The sequence below is a fragment of the Pygocentrus nattereri genome, chromosome 1 (genome assembly GCF_015220715.1).
Source record: "Pygocentrus nattereri isolate fPygNat1 chromosome 1, fPygNat1.pri, whole genome shotgun sequence".
Taxonomy (NCBI): Eukaryota; Metazoa; Chordata; class Actinopteri; order Characiformes; family Serrasalmidae; genus Pygocentrus; species Pygocentrus nattereri.
The window spans coordinates 38,625,858-38,650,875 of NC_051211.1; the positions used below are offsets into that span (position 1 = coordinate 38,625,858).

Genomic DNA, 25,018 nt, shown 5'->3' on the forward strand with positions numbered 1-25,018 from the left:
GAGGTCATAAAGGTGTATGACTTTAAATATCTTGGGTCAACTATCCAGAGCAATGGACAGTACAAAAAAGAGGTGAGGAAGAGGGTGCAGGCAGGTTGGAGTGGGTGGAGACGGATTTCAGGGCTGATGTGTGACAGAAGGATAACAGCAAGAGTGAAAGGGAAGGTTTACAAGACAGTAGTGTGTCCTGCTATGATGTGTGGTTTGGAGACTGTGGCTCTGTCTAAAAGACAGGAGGCTGAGCTGGAGGTGGCGGAGATAAAGATGCTGAGATTTTCGTTGGGAGTGACAAGGATGGACAGGATTAGAAATGAGCAGATCAGAGGGACAGTGAAGGTGGAGCAGTTTGGAAATAAAGCCAGAGAGGCCAGGTTGAGATGGTTTGGAAATGTGTTGAGGAGGAATAGTGGATATATTGGTCAAAGAATGTTGGAGATGGAGCTGCCGGGTAGAAGGAGAAGAGGTAGACCTCAGAGAAGGTTTATGGATGTAGTGAAGGTGGACATGGAGATGATTGGTGTGAAAGTAGAAGAGGCAGATGATCTGCTGTGGCGACCCCTAAAGGGAGCAGCCGAAAGAAGAAGAATTATTGCCCTGATAGTGGAAATTGTCATTTTCAACTGTTTAGCTGTTTCCTGATTTGTGGAGCTCAACAACTTTTTGTCATACATCATTGCTGTTTTCTCTGGTCTTTCTCATAGTGATGGATGACTGAGGGAATTTGGCCTGTGTTTCATCTCATGTATATTCCCAGTGAAACGGGTAGTCTTGGCTGAACATAACTCAGGTGAACTTAAAATGATAAAATATGAATAGGAACATATTTCAGTTACATTTCACTCTTAAGAATTTCTATATATTCTTATATAAATGTTTTTTTTTCCTTTGCTGAGCAGTGCCATTAAACCAGTACCACAAATATCAATGCATTATGAGTACCAAACAACCCCCCCCCCATGTGCACACACACACACACACACACACACACACACACTGCTCCAAACTTCCTTTTTCACTCAACAGATAATCACGTGCATTTATGTACTCATGCAGAAATGTGCATAATTACACGCTGGATGCTGAATTCATTATGACACAGTGCAGCCAGTGCAGGACCTATTATAGGACACCACATTCACGGAGTTCATTCAGGAGAAGACTACATTAATAGAAAAAGCCTCTCTCTCCTCTCCATATCATAATATGTTCCTGCAATTTCTATTCCACCGTGCACCCACCGTAGGTCTGTGTGCCAGGAGCCGGTATAATAATGCAGGCTGTGTCCATTATCCTCCGAAGTAGGTCGCAGGTACAGGCTGCCTGCTTTTGAAGAACTGTCTGTTTGCTGCTCGGAGCCGTTGCTCGTCAGTTCAAGGCTTTGTTATGTACACAGGCTGAGGACTCAAATTAGTTAAAAGACACCATAGAACTTATAGTTGAGGCTGTGAAAGAGAAATGAGGAGTAAATGAGAGAGAGAGAGAGAGAGAGAGAGAGAGAGAGAGAGAGAGAGTGAGTGAGGGAGAAAAAGAAAGAAGAAATGAAAGACAGAAATGATAAAGAGTGAGATAGTGTACTGTGTACTGCTCTGTCTCTCAGTCTCTCTGGTGCTTCATTTTAAAAACAATTACCACTTTCAATTTGTCTTTAGTGGTAATTCATTTTTGATGGCACAGCTTCATGGGGGATTAGCTACAAGACATTGCTTGACATTATGTAACTAAACATACACTTTTACTGCAAACTCTGTTGCCTTCAAAAATGTGTATGGTGCTGAAATGGTATTTGCAATCAAATAGATTTTCTTTGATAATGAAAAGTGTGTGTTTCTAGATTTTTTAGTCCCAGTCATGGACACACTCTTAAAAATGAAGATGCTTAAAGGGTTCTTTAAACTGATGGCATAGATGAAATACTTTTGTTTCCATAAGGAGCCTTAAAAAAGTACTTTTTGTACTTTTTTTTAAAGTTTAAACAACCTTACCTTTGCTAACTTGAACTACTTTTGCTCTATTAAAGCTATGAGATCACTACAACATATTCTTGATCTGTGTAACAGGTGGGAGTGATAAGGAGGCGGACACATATGCGGAGAAAAGCAAGATTTATTGATGGCTAATCCATAATCAGGGTCCAGACAGTCCAGGGTCAGAGAGCCAACACGGAGAGCAGGAGGGACAGACATGACAAGGAACACAGAAATCCAAACACCTAACAGTACATACATTTCAAACACACTACCATACCAAACATATCAAACAAAGACCAGCACTAGACTAGGGAAAACACAGGGCTTAAATACAAGAGCGCTAACAACAGGATAACAGGAAAACAGGTGGGAACAATCAAGGGCGGAGACAAGAAACAAGGGGGCAGAACTGGAAGGAAACCAAACAAAGAAGCACATGGACAGGTAAACAGACGCACATGGAACACTGGGAGGGGCCAGTCATTACCATCTGTTTCATCATTTCATTATTATTTAACATAGTGACCAGACCGAACAAGCACACAGACTTTTAGGAAATATTGAACTAACAGAAAATTAAAATACAAACACAATAAATATAACCCAGAATAAGGAATAAATAATAAAGAACCATGGAGAGGAGCTAAGAGATATGTGAATAAATGTACATGTGCAGGTATGGATATCGATGCATATATAGATCTAAGTAGAAAAAGTTTAAAACATATATGGACATTTGTAAGAATTTAACGTGTACAGCTGTGCAAATAAGCTTTAAGTTGTGCTGTAATATGCTAAAGAGGTTTGTTGGTTTAGGTTTAAAGTATGAGGTGTCCACTGTGGTTAATGAGAACTACAGCTCTGGGGGAAAAGCTGAAAGCATGTCTGCTTGTGCTGGTTTTGATGGTCCTGAATCTTCTACCAGAGGGAACTGACTGGACGAGGAGATGTCCAGAATGATAGAGGTCAGCTGTTATTTTGTCAGCGTGCTTGATCACCATGCTGTTGTAAATGTCCGGAAGTGTTTGATGGACTATATGCAATGGTCCTCTCCACTGTCCTGATTAGGTGCTGGAGTTTGGCTCATTCTTGTGAGGTGGAGGAAACAAACCAGATGGTTATGTATGAAGTGTGGATGGACTTGATGATCGCTGTGTAGGACTGGAACATCAGGGTCTGTGGCAGGTTCAATTTCTTCAGCTGTCTCTGGAAGGACATTCTCTGCTGTGCTCTCTTGGCTATGGAGAGCATGTTCCTCTCCTCCTTCAGATCCCTGGATATGGTGGTGTTCAGGAACCTGAGTGACTCAACAGTGGAAACCACAGAGCCATTGATGTTGAGGGGGTAAGGAGGGGGAATTGTGTCTGAAGTCCACCACCATCTCCACTGTTTTGCATGTTCAGCAGCAGGAGACCAGCTGCTCGACTTCCTTTCTGTAAGCCGACTCATCACTGTTGGCTATAAGGCCCACCTCAGTGGTGTCATCTGCAAACTTCAGGATCTCCACAACTGGTTCCTTAGAGACAGTCATTTGTGTAGACTGAAGAGAGAGGGTGAGAGCACACAGCCTTATGGAACTCCAGCACTTAGGGTCCGGGGGTCTGACACGTGTTTTCCCAGCCGCACCTGCTCTCTCCTGTTTGCCAGGAAATCTATGATCCAACGGCAGATGGGATTTGGCACAGACAGTCAGGACAATTTGACTTGCAATGAAAGTTTAAATCAAGTAATACACTGTTACTGTCCAAAAAATAATAATTTTTCTACATAATTTGAGGACAATTTTATGATGAATGCTTTTAGTCAGAGAAAAGAAGCCTAAGTAAAGTATCTACCTACCTTGCCATATTTAGTCTGTCCATTCTCTCCATAGTAATGCCAATTTGAAGCATTTCAAAGCATTTCACAGCCCATCCAGTTGTACAAGCAGTTATAGGTTTTCAAAGGTTCCACCCATCTTCAGGATGCATCATCAAAAGTGGGGGTTTTCCTAGTTTTCACATCAGGAAATCTGCAGGTATGCATGTTTACAACAGATGTAGCAATGGTTACATTTTTCATTTTGGCCAGAGTGACCCTTTAAGATAACATTATATAAGAAATACGTCCAGATATAGGTTGAATAACCTTGTAATATTATTACAACAGTCTCATAATGGGAGATATTAGATGTAATGCCTCTATTTAAGTAGCTGCTTTCGTCTCTAAGCTGATGCTCTGCAGTTCTCCATCGTTGTTGTCCTAAAAACCTTATTTTGTTATAAACTAGGCCATTTGTTTTACTTAATTAGTGCACTTACAATTAGTAAAAATGTGTAGAAATACAGTCGTATGGAATTTTATGCACTCCTCATCATATTCCATTTTTGTTGAACTTGAAGTGAAAATAGTTTTACACATCCTGTGCAGAGACCACACATCTGCACAATTTAATGCACAGTTATTGTTTATTTGCTTAACTTAACACATTGGATAAAAATAACTGTAAAATGTAAGTGTAAAATGGTATGTGGAAAAGTTATGTCATATTTTATTTTATGTTAACTACAACAAATAAATAAAAAATTGACCCTGTTATTTGCAGAAAATGCCATATGCAAGTTTCGTCTCTATAGAGGATGTACTAACTTATTTTCGCACATAAAATCAACAAAACATAAGGTACTTAACCTTTACACTTGACTGTGCGAATAATCTAAAAATAACAATCTTGCAATCATCTCTTAATGAGACATGGATATATTTCCTACACATGCAATGCTAGAAGCTTTCACTTGCCAAGATATCATCTGTTGCAGTGTCTAAAGGCCAACTTAAAGTCGTACCCTTAGCCATTACTAGAAACACCTTTGATTCTGTGACTCAGCTCCTTGACATCCTAAATGGCCAGAGCATGTGGCTACTGTTACAGCTAAGCACAGTTCAAAGCCTTACTTCCTGTAATGAGTGAAACAGCTTCGTGTTCCAAGAAATGATCTCACATATACGTGGGATAATGAAGTGTCCGGTTCAACCTCTCAACAAGTTTGCAGGAACATCCTGTGTTGAATGTGCCAGCTCTCAACCACAGGCATAATATTAGCTTTAAAGTCTTTACAGGTACATCACCTTACATCGGAAAGCTGTCACCACTAAATTTGGAGGAAATCTGCATCGTGAAAGGATTCTTCAGACTGATGGAGAATGTGGATGGTTATATAGAGAAGCTTTTTGAAAAGGGCTCTATATAGCACCAAAAAAGGTTTGTCTATTGTTACAATATCAGGCTTGTTCCAGTTGAACTCGGTGCAAAGAACTCTTTAATCATGCAAATGGTTGTCGGAGTGTTTAGGGTTCTTTAAAGAACCATTTCTATAAAGAAGCCTTGAAGAACCATCTTTTTTAAGAGTGTAGATGATTCTAAAATAACACAGAAAGCTGAATAGTACAGCTGAAGAATTATTATTGTGTATGAAATAACAAAAATATGGTATGACAAGTGATTCCAAACTCTTGAATGTTAGTGAATATATTACAAGAGCACTGAAAAATCATAGGGGATCGTAATGCAAATTCAAGTCGAAAGGAGTTCATTCGTGAGCAACAACCACACACGGCTGCATCAAGGCATCATTTCAAGTCAGTGCAGCAGTGAAAGAATCCTCTGGAATGCTCCTCTGAACGGTTTTGTGCGAACGTGAGGTAACAGCACCCGCAGTTCTCTGACCGATGGGGAGTGTGACCTCTGCTCAGTGCTGGTCAGCGCTAAAGCAAACAGTGTCCTGAAAGGCCCACTCATATTTTTAGCATGTGACTGCTTTTACATAACTCTGAGTAATTATAGCCCATTGATCACAACTCAGCCATGACCAACTGATCTGCGAGATCTGGGAAAAAACAGAGAGAATGACATTGTGGTGTTATAACTTTTTACATTTAGACTATTAAGCATTAGAAGTCACCGTTATCAACAGTGGTAGTTAATACAGTGTGTAGTTCAATATTACTCTTCCTTTATACAGTATTTTTGCCACATTGTTGGTTTTGCCATTGACATTGAAACAAGCCATAAAAATCAAAAGTCAATCTAAATAGAATGCAAATGTAGATGTAGTCATTACGCTGAAACATGTTTGGTGTCCAAAATTCCTTTGTTTAGGGCTAAAGCTACAAAGTTAACATTGCAAAACAATGTAAGTCAGTAGTCACGTAAATCTTCTCTGTAAACCCCAAAACGTCTCTTAAACTACATCCAGGTCTTTATTAGGAGTCATCCAGAGTCAGACTCCTCCAGATAGTGTAATGCACTGTGTGAATTACTGTGAGCTATAAAAATGAACAAAACTTCTCTGTGTGGTCAAACACTGCAAGCAACCACTGTAGACAACAGCTGTTGTGTTGAATCTGCTAAGAGGAGTCAGAATTCAGCACAACACCTGTTGTCTAAAGTGGCTGCTTAGTGTTTGGCAACATGGAGGAGTTTTGTTCATTTTTATAGCTCACAATGTCTTAATGGACATACTTGAGTATAACTGGTTTGAACGGGTTGAGAGAAGTTTTGGGGATGTCAGTGTCAGCCTCATAGCACTTAACCAAGGAAGCAAAATTAGGACACAAAACCTACCTTGGATGATCAATTACATCTGGAATAAGTGGATTTTCCACTGAAACATTCCTTCTAGTAATTCTAGTAATGCATTTGAAAAATATATCAAAACAGGAGCAATAACTCTAACATAAGCAGGTCTGAGCACAGACATTTCAAGGGACAGGGGCTCAAGGGGAAACAAAGGCAACATAAACATGAACTAAATTGACAATGATATGGCAGATGGTCTTGTCCAGTGAGACCCTAATCATGTGTCAATGTCTTTCCAAGAGCAGGCAAAATATTAGCGTGTCTGTCAAAGTGAGGCATCGTTTCCCAGCCTCCAGCATACAAGGCTGTGGTGCAACCTCTGTTCTACATATGTGATGTATAAAATGTCTTTAGGAGGTCCATGTTGCCTTCACCTTCTGCTTTGGATTTAAATAAACTTGATTTTAAGAATGCGCAGACCTTACTGCTCACATTATATTTACTTGTTTATAATAAGCACATTATGACATTATGGAATGAGATGTTCTCTTAAAGACATTTTATTGGTGGCTAGTTTGTGGAAAAAACTGGACACCAAAGATGTCTTGCCTAATCAACTGTATCTTGAAAAAGCCTGTTGTCCTTTACAGGGTGTGTAAGATTTATATAGAGTGGACCAAAAGAAATGACTTGAAAAAAAGTCTGGTTCCACTGACTAACATGAAAAGTAAAGTAAGTTTTTTTGTTCTCCTGTAAAGTTATCATTTTGGAGATGCAAGGTTTTTTTTCTGACAACAGCTATAAGTGGAAAATTGTGTACATTTTCCCAATTAGTTTTATTCCCTGGGTCAGGCTGAGCTAACTGTGCCTTACAGAAATGGAGAGTAAACAACAGCAGAGAGTAAACAATACTCATTAACCATAAGGGTACCTGTAGCATCTGAGGGCTCTCCCCCTGTTAAACATAGCCTTTCCCAAAGCCTAAAATGTTGGCATTTCTACCCCAGCAAAACCTCCAGCTAAGAAAGCTGTGGTGATAAAGGTACAGTAAACAATTCTGGAGAACAACTGTTGATATTTGAATTAAGCAGCAAAACAAATGCACCCCGTCCTTCAATGCTTCTTTAGAAGCTCTGTCCCCCACGTGCGTTGCCAAGGTGAATTACACTTGGACAGCAAACGATTTTTAGATCTTTGTGGCCATAAAACCCTTTGTAAACACTGTGCAGAGAAATATGACAACATTAGAGCATCAGCAACACAGCAAGTAATGTAACTAATGTCAGCTAGGTTAGCGAACTGTCACTACAATTACTGCTGCAAAGCTAACCAGTCGCTATCACAAACATTAGCAAATGAGACAAAAAATACTGACCCACTGGTTCTGTGAAACAGCAAAAATAAGTTAATTTTGCCTACCTGTCAAGCAAAAACAGGGCAGCCTCATCATCCCTTTTCATGCCATTCAACTCTTAATTAAGCTGAATTTTCCCATTCCCCCTTAAATGGCAGCCGTTAAATTCCAGCACCTCAGATTCTAATTCAAATTTTCACATCCCATCTTAAATACTGACCCACTGGTTCTGTGAAAAAGCAAAAATATGTTCATTTTGCCCACCTGTCAAGCTGAAACAGTGCAACCTCCTCATCCCTTTTCAAGCCACTCCACCTTAAATGGCAGCCGTTCCATTCCAGCAGCTCCCCTTCTAGTTAGAATTTTCACATTCCACGTTACTCCATGAATACTGCAGCAGTCACATTCTTGTGACAGAAAGAAACTGCTGCAAAATTTAAGAGTGGAACCCAAAAATGTGAATAGGAACAGGAACCTTCGAAGGTCCCTCCACCATTAAAACACCCTTGCCTGATCTAAGAACTTCTTTCTCAAGCTTTGTGCTGCAGATCTTTTCCTCTTTGGCTGTTTCTTGGCCATCTCTACTTCTTGACGATGAGTGGAGTTCAGCATGTAGCCCCTCCCCTTCGCCCGTTTGACTGGAATAGTGTTGTGTAACTCGTTCCAAACCACTTTGTTTGCTTCTTATTTTCAGTGCCAGGGCTGTGTATGAACACCAGATTTTTTCCAGTGCACACACAGAACAGACAGCCAGGGGACTGTGAGATGTTCAATGAATTTGACAAAAAGTGTATTGGGGTGAAATTATATACTGCACCTTTAACCTCTACTCTATTTAGCCCCTCAACATATATGAATTATACCTGTCATTAAAGAGGCTGTGTTGCCACGAAAAACTTTCTGAGGCTGAGTTAACCACCTGACAGAAACATATTTTAAACAATAGCCAAGGCAATACACCAACCAGCCACTTCATTAAATATACCTTTCCATTTCATCAGCTCCACTCATAGAGGTGCAGCTTGTAGTTCTACAATTACAGACTGTAGTCCATCTGTGTCTCTGCATACTTTCTTAGCCCCCTTACAGTCTGTTCTTCAATGGTCAGGACCACCACAGGACCAAAACAGAGCAGGTATTATTTAGGTGGTGGATCATTCTCAACACTGAAGCGACATTGATGTGGTGGTGGTGTGTTAGTGTGTGTTGTGCTGGTTTGAGTGGATCAGACACAGCAGTCCTGTTGGAGTTTTTAAACACCTCAGTATCAGTACTGGACTGAGAATAGTCCACCAACCAAAAATATCCAGCCAATAACATCCTGTGGGCAGCATCCTGTGACCACTGATGAAGGACTAGAGGAATGACCAATGCAAACTGTGCTGCTTTTGGATGAGCTATCACCCAAATAGATGAGCTATTATCTCTGACTTTACATCTAGAAGGTGGACCAACAAGGTAGGAGTGAACTGTCTGATCCACTCATACCAGTGCAACACACATTAACATGCCACATCCACCATAATATCTGCTCTGTGGAGGTCTCAGGGATGGTCCTAACTGTTGAAGAGCAGGCTAAAGGGGGGCTAAGAAGGTTTACACAGAAACAGGTGGGCTACAGTCTAATTGTAGAACTAATTGTCTAGGTGCATCTACACTATATTGCCAAAATATTCAGTCACCCATCCAAATCATTGAATTCAGGTGTTGCAATCACTTCCATGGCCACAGGTGTATAAAACCAAGCACCTAGCCATGCAGACTGCTTCTACAAACATTTGGGAAAGAATGGGTCGCTCTCAGGAGCTCAATGAATTCCAGCGTGGTACTGTGATAGGATGCCACCTGTGCAACAAGTCCAGTCATGAAATTTCCTCACTACAATTTATTCCACAGTCAACTGTCAGTGGTGTTATAACAAAGTGGAAGCAATTGGGAACCACAGCAACGAAGTGGTAGGTCATGTAAAATGACAGACCAGGGTCAGCGAATGCTGAAGCACATAGTGTGCAGAGATCGCCAACTTTCTGCAGAGTCAATCACTACAGACCTCCAAACTTCATGTGGCCTTCAGATTAGCTCTAGATCAGTGTAGAGACCTTCATGGACTGGGTTTGATTGGCCGAGCGGCTGCGTCACCAAGCGCAATGCAATGTGTCAAATACAGTGGTGCACTATAGAGCAGTGGAGACGTGTTTTCTGGAGCAACCAATCATGCTTCTCTGTCTGGCAATCCGATGGATGAGTCTGGGTTTGGCAGTTGCCAGGAGAATGGTACTTGTCTGACTGCATTGTGCTAAGTTTAAAGTTTGGTGAAGGGGGATCATGGTGTGGGGTTGTTTTTCAGAAGTTGGGCTTGGCCTCTTAGTTCCAGTAAAAGGAACTCTTAATGCTTCAGCAAACCAAGAGATTTGGACAATTTCATGCTCCCAACTTTGTGGGAACAGTTTGGGCATGGCCCCTTCCTGTTCCAACATGACTGCACACCAGTGCACAAAGCAACGTCCATGTAGACATGGATGAGCGAGTTTGGTGTGGAAGAACTTGACTGGCCTGCACCTCTGAGTCCTGTCCTCAACCCGATAGAACACCTTTGGGATGAATTAGAGTGGAGATTGCGAGCCAGGCCATCTTGTCTAACACCAGTGTCTGACCTCACAAATGCGCTCCTGGTAGAATGGTCAAAAATTCCCATAAATACACTCCTGATATTACGGGATGGCGGGGAGGCGGACCCAAGTGCAGAAATGAAAACCATTGAGAAAGAGTGTTAAATTAATTTATTTGGGCAATGGAACGTGAGTTGGGGTCGTTGCAGTTGAGGTGACCCAGAGCCAGGTTCGAACTGCCGATGTACTGATCAGCAGCCCGTGGAGTTACCACTGGATCACCGGGAAGTACAAGTGACAATGGGTAAAACACCTCAAGGAAGGGGAAATGAAGAGGTGGGAAAAACGGCAAACAAAAGAAATGCAGAAAGCAGCATGCTTAAACAAAGGCTGAAGTAGAAAGGTGAAATAAAAGAATGAGAAAACAAAATTCACTTCCTCTAAGTATGGAGGGAAGGTAGACTTTATGTTTCTATTGTCTGCTCTTGATGGAGCAAACACCTTTTCTAGAGCTTGGAGCAGTTTGTAGCTCAAACCTCTTTTTGTATTTTCAGTAGTTTTGGGGCCGTTTATTCTTTTAGCCCTCTTTTCTTTTTCCTTTTCTTTTCCTTTTGTTTTCTTTTTGTTCGAATACCCACCTGGGCTACGTACCGTACCAGTCACCCCTCTACAAAGGTGTGACAAAACGCTGCCGCAGGTGTGTCAGTTTGGATCTAATCAGCCCAGCTTCTGGGAATGTGGAAAGACTTCCCAGAAGAGTTGAAGCTGTTATAGCTGCAATTGGTGGCCCGACATCAGTTTAGACTGCAATTACACTGATGATGATAATTCACAGCTGCAATAATAACAAATGTAGTTGTGTTTGATGGTACATTTCAAAACAAGCCACTCTGACAATCATAGTAATGGGGTTGGTGGTATGTTATTTTTTCTATTGATCCAATACTGCAATTAATAATTACTCCTATTGATTTGGCTACAACTCTAAAATAAGTGCAACATGAGTGACAGAGAAAACATTGATTTGGTGGTTATACAAAAACATGAATCCATATGATGTTTGGTAACAATTGTGTATCACCTTTGCTGGAGGTAGCATGCAGACAGCAAAGGCAGAAGGGAAGTCATTAGCACTCAGATCATCAAGCACACAGCGTGCGTGAAACAGCGTGCCAGTGACGGTCTGCATGCTCATTCCGAAGGAAGCCTGTGTACATGTGTGCGTCAGAGCAATGCTGATTTGTTGGCTGCTGAAGTAGGCTGAGACAAAAAAATAGAACATATCGGACCTCACACTGTATAGGTATATACACTTTTGTAGAGACATCATTTTATGTCTTTTTATTTGCTTCAGCACATTTACACTATAGTTCAAAAGATTAGAACCAATATTTTCAATAATCTAGAACAAATTAGGTTAAACATGCATATACAGTACTGTGCGAATGTTTTAGGCATCTAAGCAAATTTTTAAAACAATTTACCCCAGCAGTCAGTTTATCACAATATACATTAGAATGAAGTCATATTCATAATTCAAATAAACATAAAAACAATAAAAAGTAACAAGAATTTTTTGGGTCCATATTTTTCCTTGACACCTTCACAGCCGCCACAGAGACTTGTTAATATCATCAATTACATCATGAGCACAATTTACTGAAGCACTGATTGGTCAAACCAGGAGTTGCTCTTTAACTACATATAATACTGGACTTCCTCAAGGAGAGGTTTGAAAGTGGTTAAACAAACAGACTAACATCCAGAAAATCACTATTCTTTATATATATATATATATATATATATATATATATATATATATATATACAAATCACTGTCAATTAATATTCTATCAATTTTGTTTATTCAAATAACACTTTTTCTCAGCAAATAAACAAAAACTACACAAATAAATAGATTTTGAAAATGTGTCCTGGGTGCCTAAGACTTTCGCACAGTACTATATAAAATATACATATTCTAATATGTAATATCACACGTTTTAATCAGCAATCAGTGTGAAGCTGTAAAAAAATGCTGAAATGTGAGATGTTTCTAGAATGATGAACAAAGCTATAGATGAATCTAAAGTGACTGAGCATGTTGTATAACATTGAGGATGAAATTATGCTAAAATGACCATCCAGTATTTAGAGTTTGTTTACTACATTGTTCATTTCAAATTATGTTGATTTTGTATGTGTGTGAAAGGTCACTTTTAGAATACATTAAGTGTAGTTTTTCATGTAGTCATGCATGGAATCATCAACATTTGCATGGTGGCAAATTTGCTGTGGTTTCCAACTCATTTAGTTTTGATTACCTACAGCAACGTAATCTTTGTAATAATGTAATAATATGTAGTCATATGCAAATGTTTAGGTTATAACATAATGTTGACTAAATGTGCAGAGCAAATAAAAAATCATAAATCATTTTTTTATCAATGATGGTAAAAATCTGTAAAATTATCTTAGAAATGCTGCCTTGTATTGTAACTCAACAGCTTCACTTGTTCAACTAGCCATTCTGACATACAGTATTCCACTGTAATATTAATAGTAGGTGCCATTAACCCCTTAAAAGAAGTAAACTTTTGCTCAACCGAGAACAAACTTAAATATGACATTTTCTAAAACATAAAATTTAAAATGTTAAAATGTGCCATAATTTCTGCATGTCACATTTAATGTCCCACCCCCCATTTGTTACATTCAGCCAATAAGCAGTACCTGTGCAATAAAATGTGTGTTCTGTATAGGGAACTTGTACTTATTTTGACTTTGAAAATTAATAAACTATGTAATTTCACCAGGGGCCCCCTAACGTTTGCATATGACTCTGAATAAAATGAATAGATTAAACAGAATTTTGTAATGTTCCTTGCAATGTTTCCAGCCTTGCAGTATTTGCTACAAAGGTATGCATTGGTGGCTGGAGCTAACCAGAACAAAACATTGCTATTATACATTAGCAAACCTTTAGTCGAAGAGGATCTGACACTAACATAAAATGAACTTTCCCTATTTTCCAATTACTGCTTCTTTTCTATTCAGTTAAAACTAGAAAATGGCACTGAACTTCACATTCCCAAATGATGATGAGAAGACACAGGCTGACGTGTCCATGCAAAAGCTCCATTAGACAGACCCATTTGTTTTTCCAGTGTATCGACTGTCATGGCACTGGCTTCAGATGCACCTTTTCCCAGCACTAGTGAACATCCCAATGAGAAACTATTGCACGTAATAAAGCCTGATGTTCCGGGGTCAAAGTTGCTCTGTCGCATTTGATCACTGCGAGGATCAGACCATCAGGAGGATGCAATTTTCCCTCTGCGCTCTCCTGTCAAGCTTATCAAGCGAATGGCATCCAATCAGGCCCGACGGGGCTGGCCCTATCATGCCACCTCTGTCTGTGCTGGAATGGAGGTCCAAAGTGAAATTAATTCAGTTTTTTCCCTCTGGGCTTTGCTTACCTACCATATGAAGTGCTGGCTGTAACCTTGGTAACCCAGCTGCTGCTGCCATTTTTTCTCCTCCGGAACATGGGGAAGACTGACCTGCCAGCCTTTATCTAAAAACTAATTCCTTTATGCAGCCTCTTCAAATGGTAATGGCATCAATTTGGCCAATTATGATAGAATAAACCCCCAAATAGAGAACATTAGCTTGAAGTGTTGTCGTGCTACTGAAGCAGAGAGGAGGATATGAAAGTGAAAAGGGCAAAAAGTGTCTCGGACTCATTGACTGCCCTCACAATGGAGTTTCAGACAGATTGGCATTAGAACAGAAAGAGTGTGACTATCAGATGTTTGTGTTCTGGCGTCTGGCAGCCTCAGTGTGAGCCATATAAAAGTCATTTAATCAATATTTACTTTGCCTTAGATAAATTCTCAGTACAAGGGTCTATAAAACTTAAGCCATTGAGATATGAAAATGTGTGTGTTTTATAATTGTCATTGCTGTTTATTTGCCTGCATAGTGATGTCCAGCATAGTGATGTTCTCATACATACTGTGCCTTTGCAGACGCCCTACACTCTCAGAAATAAAGGCACTAAACTGTGACTGGGGCAGTACCCCTCTGGTCACTGAGGTGGGACCCTCAAGGGTATTTCTCAGTACCTTAAGTCAAAGAATATAATTGTACCATAATCCATTGAAATTATGTTTTCTAAGCTGTATTGACTCCACACACCCCATCTTGTCTCCAGGCTCTTTATTTTATTGTTCTTTATTAAAACATTAGGTTATGAAAAGGTACAAAAGCTTTAATGTACACAATTGAACCTAAAACTACTGTTGTACCTTTGATGGCACATTTATATTGTTTCTACCTTGATGAACTACAAATGTACCTGCACAGAATCTTTATTTCTCAAAGTGCCAAGGATTTGCATGTTTTTTTTCCTCAGTTTCAGAGATATTTTGATTTGTTTTCTTGAGATCTTGATTAATTGTATGATTCTCACAACACAACAAATGTTCTTTTCTCAAGCTCTCAAGATATATAAGGTATTATAACAACATAAAACAAATTTCATTCCACTATGTCATGATAATCATATAAATAACTAGAGATCTCGAGAAAGCAACATATGTTTTTACTGTGATAATGACCTAAATATCACAAGATCTTAAGAAAATAAATGAAAACAACTAGTTGTTACAGAAAAAAACGTGTACATGGTCATTCAGGGCTTCAGTAGAGTAGCCCCCCCACTGTCTCTTATTATATTGTTGGAAAGGATTTTTGATTAAAATTCGTAGTGGCTGAGGTACTTGCTGGCATATAACCCTGTTATGCTGCCCTCAGTGCCTGGTCCTTGAAGCTGTAGTCAAAACATGTCTCATCCACTTCTAGTCAGAAGAGTATTGACACTTCTAGGAAGCGAGGCAGACTTCACACTGAACTGTCTGCCTGAGATAAATGTACTTTAGTGCAACATTTTGCCAGAGAACCGATGGAAATTGTGACTGAATGCTGTGTAATTCAATAAGTAATTGTAGGGGTCCAAGCATAAATTTGTTTTCTTACTTGACTTCTAATTTTCTATTTTCCATTCCACTGTGTGTTCAGCAATTAACAGAAAAGTACTGTTCGTGACATAACTCATTTACTCCTGTAATTAATGTGGCATATGGTTTTATAAAAGCCAGGACTGTTTTTATTTGTCTGGTGTTTTTTTGCTTTGTTTTTTTTATTTATGGGGGTAACTTAAGTCATAATCAATTCACTGTTTATAGGGGTGGCATGACTATTTTTTTCTAGTCAACAAGTTCAGAGGTAGTTATAAAGTAGTTGACTAGTTCTTACTACAGTAGGTATTGATATAAACTGAGAGCATTCTGGTTTCATCAATCTGAAAAATAATGATTAGTTAGCAAGCCAAAGTGCTAGTAACAAGCAATTGTAATATTTGCAATTGCAACAATTGTAAATGTAATATCAGTGGACTGAAACGTGCTACCCCCTTTTTAAATGCTATTGAAGAATGCTATGTAGTTTGAATGAGAAAATATTTTCCATGAGTAGCAAGTAAACAAGATATCCTCAGTGGCCAGTATGCCATGTGGGTTTGTTTTCATTGCATATATATTAACTAGTCTATTATTGGTAATTTTGCTTGACACATGGGCCTTTCCAATGAAAGTAGGTGGTTCTCAAAACCTACATGGATTTCTTGTAAGACTATATTTCAGCAAGGGATATTATTGCTTCAATCTGTATAGTATTTCCACTTTAGGCTTTGTGTTTGCAGAAACTGGAGTCTCCTCTTTACTGTTCACTGCTATTTTTTTCTGTCGCTGTGTTTCATTACTAAATATAGGCACTGCCCTCGACTAGCTGACTGCTGCCCACAGCGCCGACTAGTAGATTTATATACAAGTACCCTCTTGGTTGTTGTGTACAATAACTATTTTAAATTGCCTCCACCATTCTTCAAGATCTGTTTCAGTGAGGCTCAGCTTCACACCGGGAATAGAGCTTGTTGGCTTGGGTTCTACAAGATTCATTGTTCTTGGGTGCAGCACTGACAACCTGTAGTTCTCCTCAGTAACTCCAACCTATCACATGCCACCAATATGTCATACTGAAATTCCACATTCCATAATGTGGTTATTTTAAACGACAATGCAGCATAATGTCTGCAGTAAGAGGTCTTAATAACAATAAAAGTTTTCATTACTGTTAAAACTCAGCAGAGCCATTAAATATATTATGTTAATAATATAATATGTTATAACTAAATAACATGTCATGATAGTATACTGAGTAATGCTATGGCTTTGCATGTTGGCGACTGGGGTACACATCCAAACATAGACAGTAAAATCAGTGCTTTTAGCTGCCTTTGGAAAAACTCTTAATGCTCTCTTGACTGTACAACATACTGTGAATAAAATTCAGTTTAATACATTCATGTATTATGAATGTATACGTTCATGTTTCCCTTGATCCCCTCCCCCCAAAATGTCTGTGCACAGATATGCCCAAACTGACCCAAGCTGTTCCTCAGATCTTGAACAACAGCATATTAAAATACAATTACTCCACACCAAGGTGGCACTTCTGAGGCCTAAGGGCAGATCGTGGAGTCTATCTGTGCACATGCCATCTGTAGCGCCTCTAATAGAAAAAGCAAAGGCAAATGTGCACAGCCATGTAGCACTATCAAGCGCCTCAAGGTACTCTGGGGAAAAGGCTAAGTGCTTGACTGTAACACATTTAAAGAGAGATATCACTTTGGTTAGTGTGTCATTACCAGTAAAAACTTGTCAACCTTCTCTCATAATGAGAAGATAGTCAATTGCATTGTATAAGCTCCATTGCTTACAGCTGATAGTAGTGACCCGAAAGAATGAAATCACGGATACAAGCAGCCGAAATGAGCTTTCTCCACAGGGTCGCCGGGCTCTCCCTTAGAGATAGGGTGAGAAGCTTGGCGATTAAGGAGAGGCTCAGAGTAGAGCCGTTGCTCCTCCACGTTGAGAGAAGCCAGTTGAGGTGGTTCGGGCATCTGGTAAGGATGCCTCGGTATCCCCCGGAAAAGCTGGAGGAGGTGGCGGGGGAGAGGGAGGCCTGGGCCTCTTTGCTTAGGCTGCTGCGCCTGCGACCCAGACCCGGACAAGCGGATAACGATGGCTGGATAGATGAATGGGTGGATGGATGCTTACAGCTGGCACAATCTATCTCAGGAATCTAAATCCGAGGAGGGGTTACATGTGCACCATAGATATTGAATGCAGTTAACACTCCAAGATAACATTCAGTACTTTATATCTTTATATGGCTTATTTTATTCATCATGATAAGATCAGTGCTGATATTGTCATTTGAAATAAACAAACTTATCTTGTAAAGATAGTTCTTATCAGAGGAGCATGACTGTACTTTGTTCTGATAAACAGAGACCAGCATAAAATTAGTTGCATGAAGATGTGTGAGATGTGTGTTCTTCTATTTTATTTTTCTCTTGATGTCCGCTTGTATGGTTTGTGTAGGTTTATGTACCAAAAACAGTCATAGTTTATTTTTCCATATCCATTTTCCAACCTTTTCCTATGTTTTAGAATAGCAGGCTGTTTTTGTTACTGTCTTTCTAAGGTAAACTTATCCTGATCAGCAGCAATGTATTGTAGCTCATTTAAAAAGCACTATGGGCTGAAACACTCCTTATAACTTCAGTGTGAATAGGTGGAACTAACCTGCTGCATGTTGAATAGGCAGATATACAGTGAGTCCAAGAAGTATTTGATCCCTTGCTGATTTTCTTCGTTGGCCCACTAATAAAGACATGATCATTCTATACTTTTAATGGTAGATGTATTCTTACATGGAGAGACAGAATATTAAAAAGAAAATCCAGAAAATAAATCTAAGGAATATATATTAATTGATTTGTATTTCATGGAGTGAAATAAGTATTTGATCCCTTAGTATTCATTAGCAGTTCTGGCTTTTACAGACCAGTTAGACACTCCCAATCAACTTGTTACCTGACCTGAAGCCACCTGTTCTCACTAATCACTTGTGTGAAAAACACCTGTCCACAGAATCAGACAGATCACACAGATTTCAAGTCTCCAACATGGGTAAAACCAAAGAGCTGTCACAGGACCTCAGAGTCAGAATTGTTGACCTTCACAAAGCTGGAATGGGCTACAAAAAGATTAGTAAGGTGTTGGATGTGAAAGTAACAACTATTGGTGCAATTATCAGAAAGTTTAAAGAGTATAACATGACAATCAACAGACCTCGGCCTGGTACTCCAAAGAAGATTTCGCCTCGTGGGGTGGCAATGATGCTGAGAACGGTCAGAAATCGTCCTGCAACCACTCGGCAGGAGTTAGCAAATGACCTGAAGGCAGCTGGGACCACAGTTTGCAAGGAAACAATTGGCAACACTTTGCGCAACAATGGATTCACATCCTGCAGTGCCCGAAAGGTACCCCTGCTGAAGGGAGCACATGTGGAGGCGCGCCTCAAGTATGCCAATGATCATTTGAAAGATGAACCAAGTTATTGGGAGAAGGTTTTGTGGTCAGACGAGACCAAAATTGAACTTTTTGGCCTCAACTCCACCCGCCATGTGTGGAGGAAGAAAAATGCTGCCTATGACCCCAAGAACACTGTGCCCACCGTCAAGCATGGAGGTGGAAGCATAATGTTTTGGGGGTGTTTCTCTGCCAAGGGTACAGGGCTACTTCACCGCATCACTGGGAAGATGGATGGAGCCATGTACCGCACAATCCTGAGGGACAACCTCCTCCCCTCTGCCAGGGATCTGAAAATGGGCCGTGGTTGGGTCTTCCAACATGATAACGACCCTAAACATACAGCAAAGGCAACAAAGGATTGGCTCAAGAAAAATCACATTAAGGTCATGGAGTGGCCCAGCCAGTCGCCAGACCTCAATCCGATCGAAAATCTATGGAGGGAGCTGAAGGTCAGAGTTGCCAAGCGACAGCCCACCAACCTTCGTGATTTAGAGAGGATCTGCAAAGAAGAGTGGGCCAAAATTCCCCCTGGTGTGTGTGCTAAACTTGTGGTTAACTACAACAAACGTCTCACCGCTGTGCTTGCAAACAAAGGCTTTGCCACTAAGTATTGAGTGTGTTTGGCAAGAGGGATCAAATACTTATTTTCCTCATTGAAATACAAATTAATTAAAATATATTCTTTAAAATTATATTCTGGATTTTTGTCTTGATATTCTGTCTCTCCATGTTAGAATATATCTACCATTAAAAGTGCAGAAGGATAGTGTCTTTATTAGTGGGCAAATAAAGAAAATCAGCAAGGGATCAAATACTTCTTGGACTCACTGTATGTAAATGCAAGCACATATTTTTGAAGCTTAATGCAATTAAAATGCAAAGAAAACTATTTTTTTTTAATAGAAGACTTATATGTAGTATGTAAACACAGTTCATACAGTTCAATACCCAGTCCATACATCAAAACTAAGCAGTAAAAACAGCCAATTTTGAAAGAGCTGTTTCTGTGATGTCACAAAAACTGACATATTTGCATACATCCACCTATTTAGCTTTGCTCATTCACACTGAGTTTATATAGAGTGTCAGCTCAGACTGCTTGTTGAATGAGGCAAATAGAAATGGAAGTCATTTACATATTGCTACTGTTGAAACGAAACCAGGCATCTTCATTTTTGTAATTTTTCAGTTTTTGGCATAATTTGAAAATACTGGTTGCCCTTTACATTGTCTGTAAATTTCATGATGAATGGACCAAAAGAAATGGCTCACAACATTCTGGTTCCACTGACTTACATTAAAAGTAAGGTAGATTTTTTCCTTCTCCTGTAAAGTTATAATTTTGGAGATAAAGAGAAATCAGAAAATGATAATGTATAAAATACTTATGACTACATATAAGCATACACATATTTGGACCTACAAACCTATTTGACATAGCCTGGAACAGTCATAATATTAGCACCAGCATGTTCTAGTCGCACATCCAAATGCATAAATATCTCTAAATTCAGTACACACAAACTTAGGGTAGGAAAACATAACCTGGAATAAATTGCCAAAATGCTGTTAAACATATTTAAAAAAATATTAGCTAAACAGACACCCTCAGCCAACAACAGCCAACCTGAGACATCTGTTTAATTATAGAATTAATTAGCCTTGTAACTCAGCACACTTCAGGAGAACAACATCGACACATACCCTAATGTTAATTAGGCCACTGCATTTAAAAGGCTTAGCGTGATTCCAGCCAAGTCAGCAGCTAAAGATCTTCTTCATGACCTGCCTCACTGGGTCTTGTTTTACCCTGCTTTAAATATGAATTTAGATGTGATATTCGTGATGTGCTGTTCCACTCATAACATTTCAGAGCTTTATGTCTGTTCTGGTGTATTGGCAGACAGAAGTGCAAACTACAAGTTCAATCTTGCTGTAAGAAGCCCTCCAGGGTTCTTATTTAAAGTGACATGCTGTTGGTACCCATGAGGCAACAAGTCAAACAAAAAAAACAAAACTTTCACTGAGAAACTAAACACTGTGACACATGAGAACTCTGAGAGAAGAGTGTCTGCCTAGTCAGAGACTCCAGACCCAAAATAAGACGTGGTATCCCCTCCAACTCAGTAGGCCAATTTTATAACTTGTCAAAATGTTCCCTTACTGGAAATATGAGCCAACCTTTAGGTTGCTGCTATGGCATGGGGAGACCTTTGAGTAATCTCAGAAACATCTAATCTCAGAAACATTGTCTACATAGCTTTGCTAGAAACGTTACTGGATACTGGTTAAATGCAAACAGCACACCAGCTAAGCAAACATTAATGAAAAAAAAAAAACATTAACCCTCCAAGGTCCCTCATGATATTTTGTTTAGTGAAAAGTTAATACTGTGCATGATAGATAGATAGATAGATAGATAGATAGATAGATAGATAGATAGATGGATAGATGGATAGATAGATAATTAAAGATCTTAAAGATCTACCCCTTACATTCCCACTGAAGTCAGAGGACTGTGAGAGCCATTCCAATAATTTCAGCTTCTTGAACTTCAAGAACCTCTGTTTCTTGAAGAAGTTCTTGTTGGACTAAGTGAATTCCATTCTACCATTTAACCATGAGACGTTTCATTCATCACTGATTGCCACACAACCCCAAGGCATAATAAATCGGTCGACCTAATAGATCAGTCGGCATAGCATGATAGAACAGTTGTCAAGGTGTTCTTTTCATCAAATACTGCTCCTTTTTTTTCCCAAACCTACCTTTGGTGATTGTGGCCAAATCCATGGCACTTGTTTCCAAAAGGCCTCTGGTAGATGTAGATGTTTTTTTGCCTACTTTAATGATGTTGACTTTAATGTTGCACAGTACAATGGAACACCTCCACTCCAGTGCCAGCTAAACCTTCCTTCAGGTCCTTTTTCATCATACGAGAGTTTTGCTGTGCCTTACTGACAAGAATATAAGCAGTTCTATCCGAGAGTTCCTTTGATCATCCAAATCTTACCTTAACTTCAACAGTTCCTTTTAACTGCTGCCATTTCTTACTGACATTTCAGACAGTGGAAATTGTGATCCTCCAGTGGTTGCGATCCTCTTCTAGAGACCACAGCTGTTGACAGTTAACACAAGGTTTGAAGAGACTTTATTGCACTGTAAAACTGTCATCAGCTGACAATTCATAATGACATTCATTGACCTGCCCAACCAGTCTTAATGCCTAATGTAATCAAATATGAAGTAACTGCTCTTTATATGGACGGGGTACCCAAACTTTTGCATATAAATGTGTGCATCACTAATAAATATGCGCTCTTATGTTTTTATGATAAGACAATGTAAACATGGTGTGGCTGCATCTTCTGAAGGAAGATGTAGGTCAGTCTTCTCTGTCTAGCACCTGTTGTCTTTGTTCTTTATTTCAGTTAATCAGCATGTCACTATTTAACCACCATGTTCCTGTTACATTATTACAAAGCCTTTCAATCCCATAGGCACACGCACAGCCATATCTACTTCTGTGTTTGCTAATTCTTTGCTATCAGTGTATGTACACTGGACAAAGTGCGACTGGGGTTAATTCATATTATCTAAATAACTAATAGGAACCTCTACATAATAAAAAAGACTGTTCAGTTAGAAATCAAACCGAGCTGAATCCAATACATTTGAATGTTTTATTAATTGCATTTTAAACAGGTTTGGTTTAGTAAAATTAGCTGTGATCAGGGGCGTCGCCTGGGGTGGGCTTCCGGGGCTTCAGCCCCGAATGATTATCCAGTAGCCCCGAACCTTTTCGCTCAACTGTACTATTAATGAGGAGGCCAATGCTGCTGTGAGAATAGGAAATCTCTTAACGCCAATCATAGTGCCGCTTCAAGGATAAAGTTCCGCCTTTCAGGAGAAACAGCCAATCAGCTTGCTGGTTTTGCGGGCGCGGAGGAGAGCCCACCCCCACCCCCGTGGGGGAGCGCACATGTGCTCTAGCCATTTTTGGCAGCAGGTTGCAGGTCGCTGACGGTGAAAGAAAATGGATATACGGCGTTTTTTCAAGGAGAAAGGTAACGGTAGTTAACTATGTAAACTGTGATGACATTGTTTGTGGAGCTCTGATAGCTGGTTAAAAACACACGTCTCCGAATCAAAACACACAGATCAAACCCACTGTGTGCTTAATAAAATGCAGCTTGTCACTAGTCAGCTTCGGAATTAGTTAGATCCTTTAGTAAAAGCTCACTATCTTTAGGTCACCAACAGTCATTCTGCAGAATTTGTGCACCCTTTGTTAAATTTTAAATCTGTTGAATAAAAAAATATAACTCCGTATTATAGTGTTAAACATTATATATCAGGGTACGTATTGTAAAAAAAAAAAAAAATATATATATATATATATATATATATATATATATATATATATATATATATATATATATAATTAATTGGGCAGAGCCCAATACATACCCAGGCAACGCCCCTGGCTGTGATGCATTAAGTAGAATTTACATATGTTTTATAAAGAACAACAACGATGCAGAAAATCGATAGATTTTACTCATTGGGGTCATTACTCATTTGTTTTAATCACCTCACATTTCTGCCTATCACATTCTGTGCCCAAAGAGTAAGACCTTTTAAATTATTGCTAGGAAACAATTTCCAAATATGTCACTGTAGCAGTTGCCCATTCTTTTAAGTTACTGCAGCTACCAAACATGTCAAATTTTTTGCACTGTAAGTCAAATTTAAACTAGCAGCTAAAGAGTGCATTTTAGTTTTGATTAGCAGAGAAGCCTGGCCTGGACTTAAACTAGGCTCCGTGGTGTGTCGGCAAAAGGATAAGCACGACACGTGAAGCTCTACTTATTTGACTGCTCTCACAAAATATGTGCAGCACCTTTTTAGCAAAATATATACTGGAAGATTCCACCCGTATTGAGGAGAGCAGATTACACTCGTATTGAGCTCCGAGCCGTCACCAACGTTTCACCGCGGACGTGATAACTGCGCACCTAGAGCCGCTTCTGGAAGCTGGTTTTCAATCATATATTTATTCAAACCCAATTCGGTAATTTGTGAATGTTGAACTCTTCATATGTCAAAACAACAATAAGCATTATTTGCTAACAGTTAAGTTAGCTAACGCTAGCTAGCTAACTAGCTCACTAGCGAGTCACCTCTTTTAGGCTACGTTTGCACAGCAGGTCAAAGTTTCGACCGAAACGGCCGAGCGCGGCCGGAGGAGCCTGGGGCTGCAGCGCCAGAGAACAGTTTAAAGAATCCGAGGACATGAAGCAAAGAAGTGGCCGAATAACGCGCCCTTTTTACGGCAAACTCGAACACACTGTGTTGCTGCCAGTCATTGGAACTTTAATCACTCCCGTGATGCTGACGAAGATGAAGCTGAAGCTCTGGGGGCCACTGGTGTTCTCTGGCCATCATGACTGTTTACCTCCAGACGAGCACGACACGCGAAGCTCTGTTCTTTTGACTGCTCTCACAAAATATGTGCAGCACCTTTTTAGCTAAATTCCAATTTTAAAGTGAGACGGTGTCAAATTTATGGTATAATGAACTAGTGTGTATAACATTACTTGTTTCTAGTTAGTTAGTTAAATAACCTAGCTTATCTTAGCTAAGCTAGCTACGTACGTGCGAGTTAATAGCTCTGTTGTACGACCAGTTCACTAACCTGTGCTGACCATGATGGGCTCAAATTTTAACGGGAGATGTTGAGAGACTGACTGGTGTTTGAATGACAGAAATGCAGAAACTAGCTAAGCTAGCTTACCTAGCTAACTACCAGAGGTGGACGAAGTACACAAATCATGTACTTGAGTTAAAGTAGAGACACCCAAGATAAAATATTACTCCAGTAAAAGTAGAAGTCCTTACTCTAGACCTCCACTTGAGTAAAAGTACAAAAGTATTTGCTTTCAAGTGTACTTAAGTATCAAAAGTAAAAGTACTAAACGAGTAATTCTGGCTCTGATGTCCTGTTATCAGTTTTATAACAAGACT

At 39.6% G+C, this 25,018-nt stretch overlaps 1 long non-coding RNA gene across 1 annotated transcript; it reads right to left on the reverse strand.

Annotated features, from left to right (window-relative positions):
* Positions 1 to 2,091: 2,091 nt before the first annotated feature.
* On the reverse strand, positions 2,092 to 22,112 carry LOC119261936. Its single transcript, XR_005129299.1, has 3 exons — positions 22,005 to 22,112; positions 3,807 to 3,978; positions 2,092 to 3,619 (listed from the first exon to the last, which is right to left on the reverse strand). It is a non-coding gene; the product is annotated as an uncharacterized LOC119261936 (long non-coding RNA).
* Between the last annotated feature and the right edge of the window lie 2,906 nt (positions 22,113 to 25,018).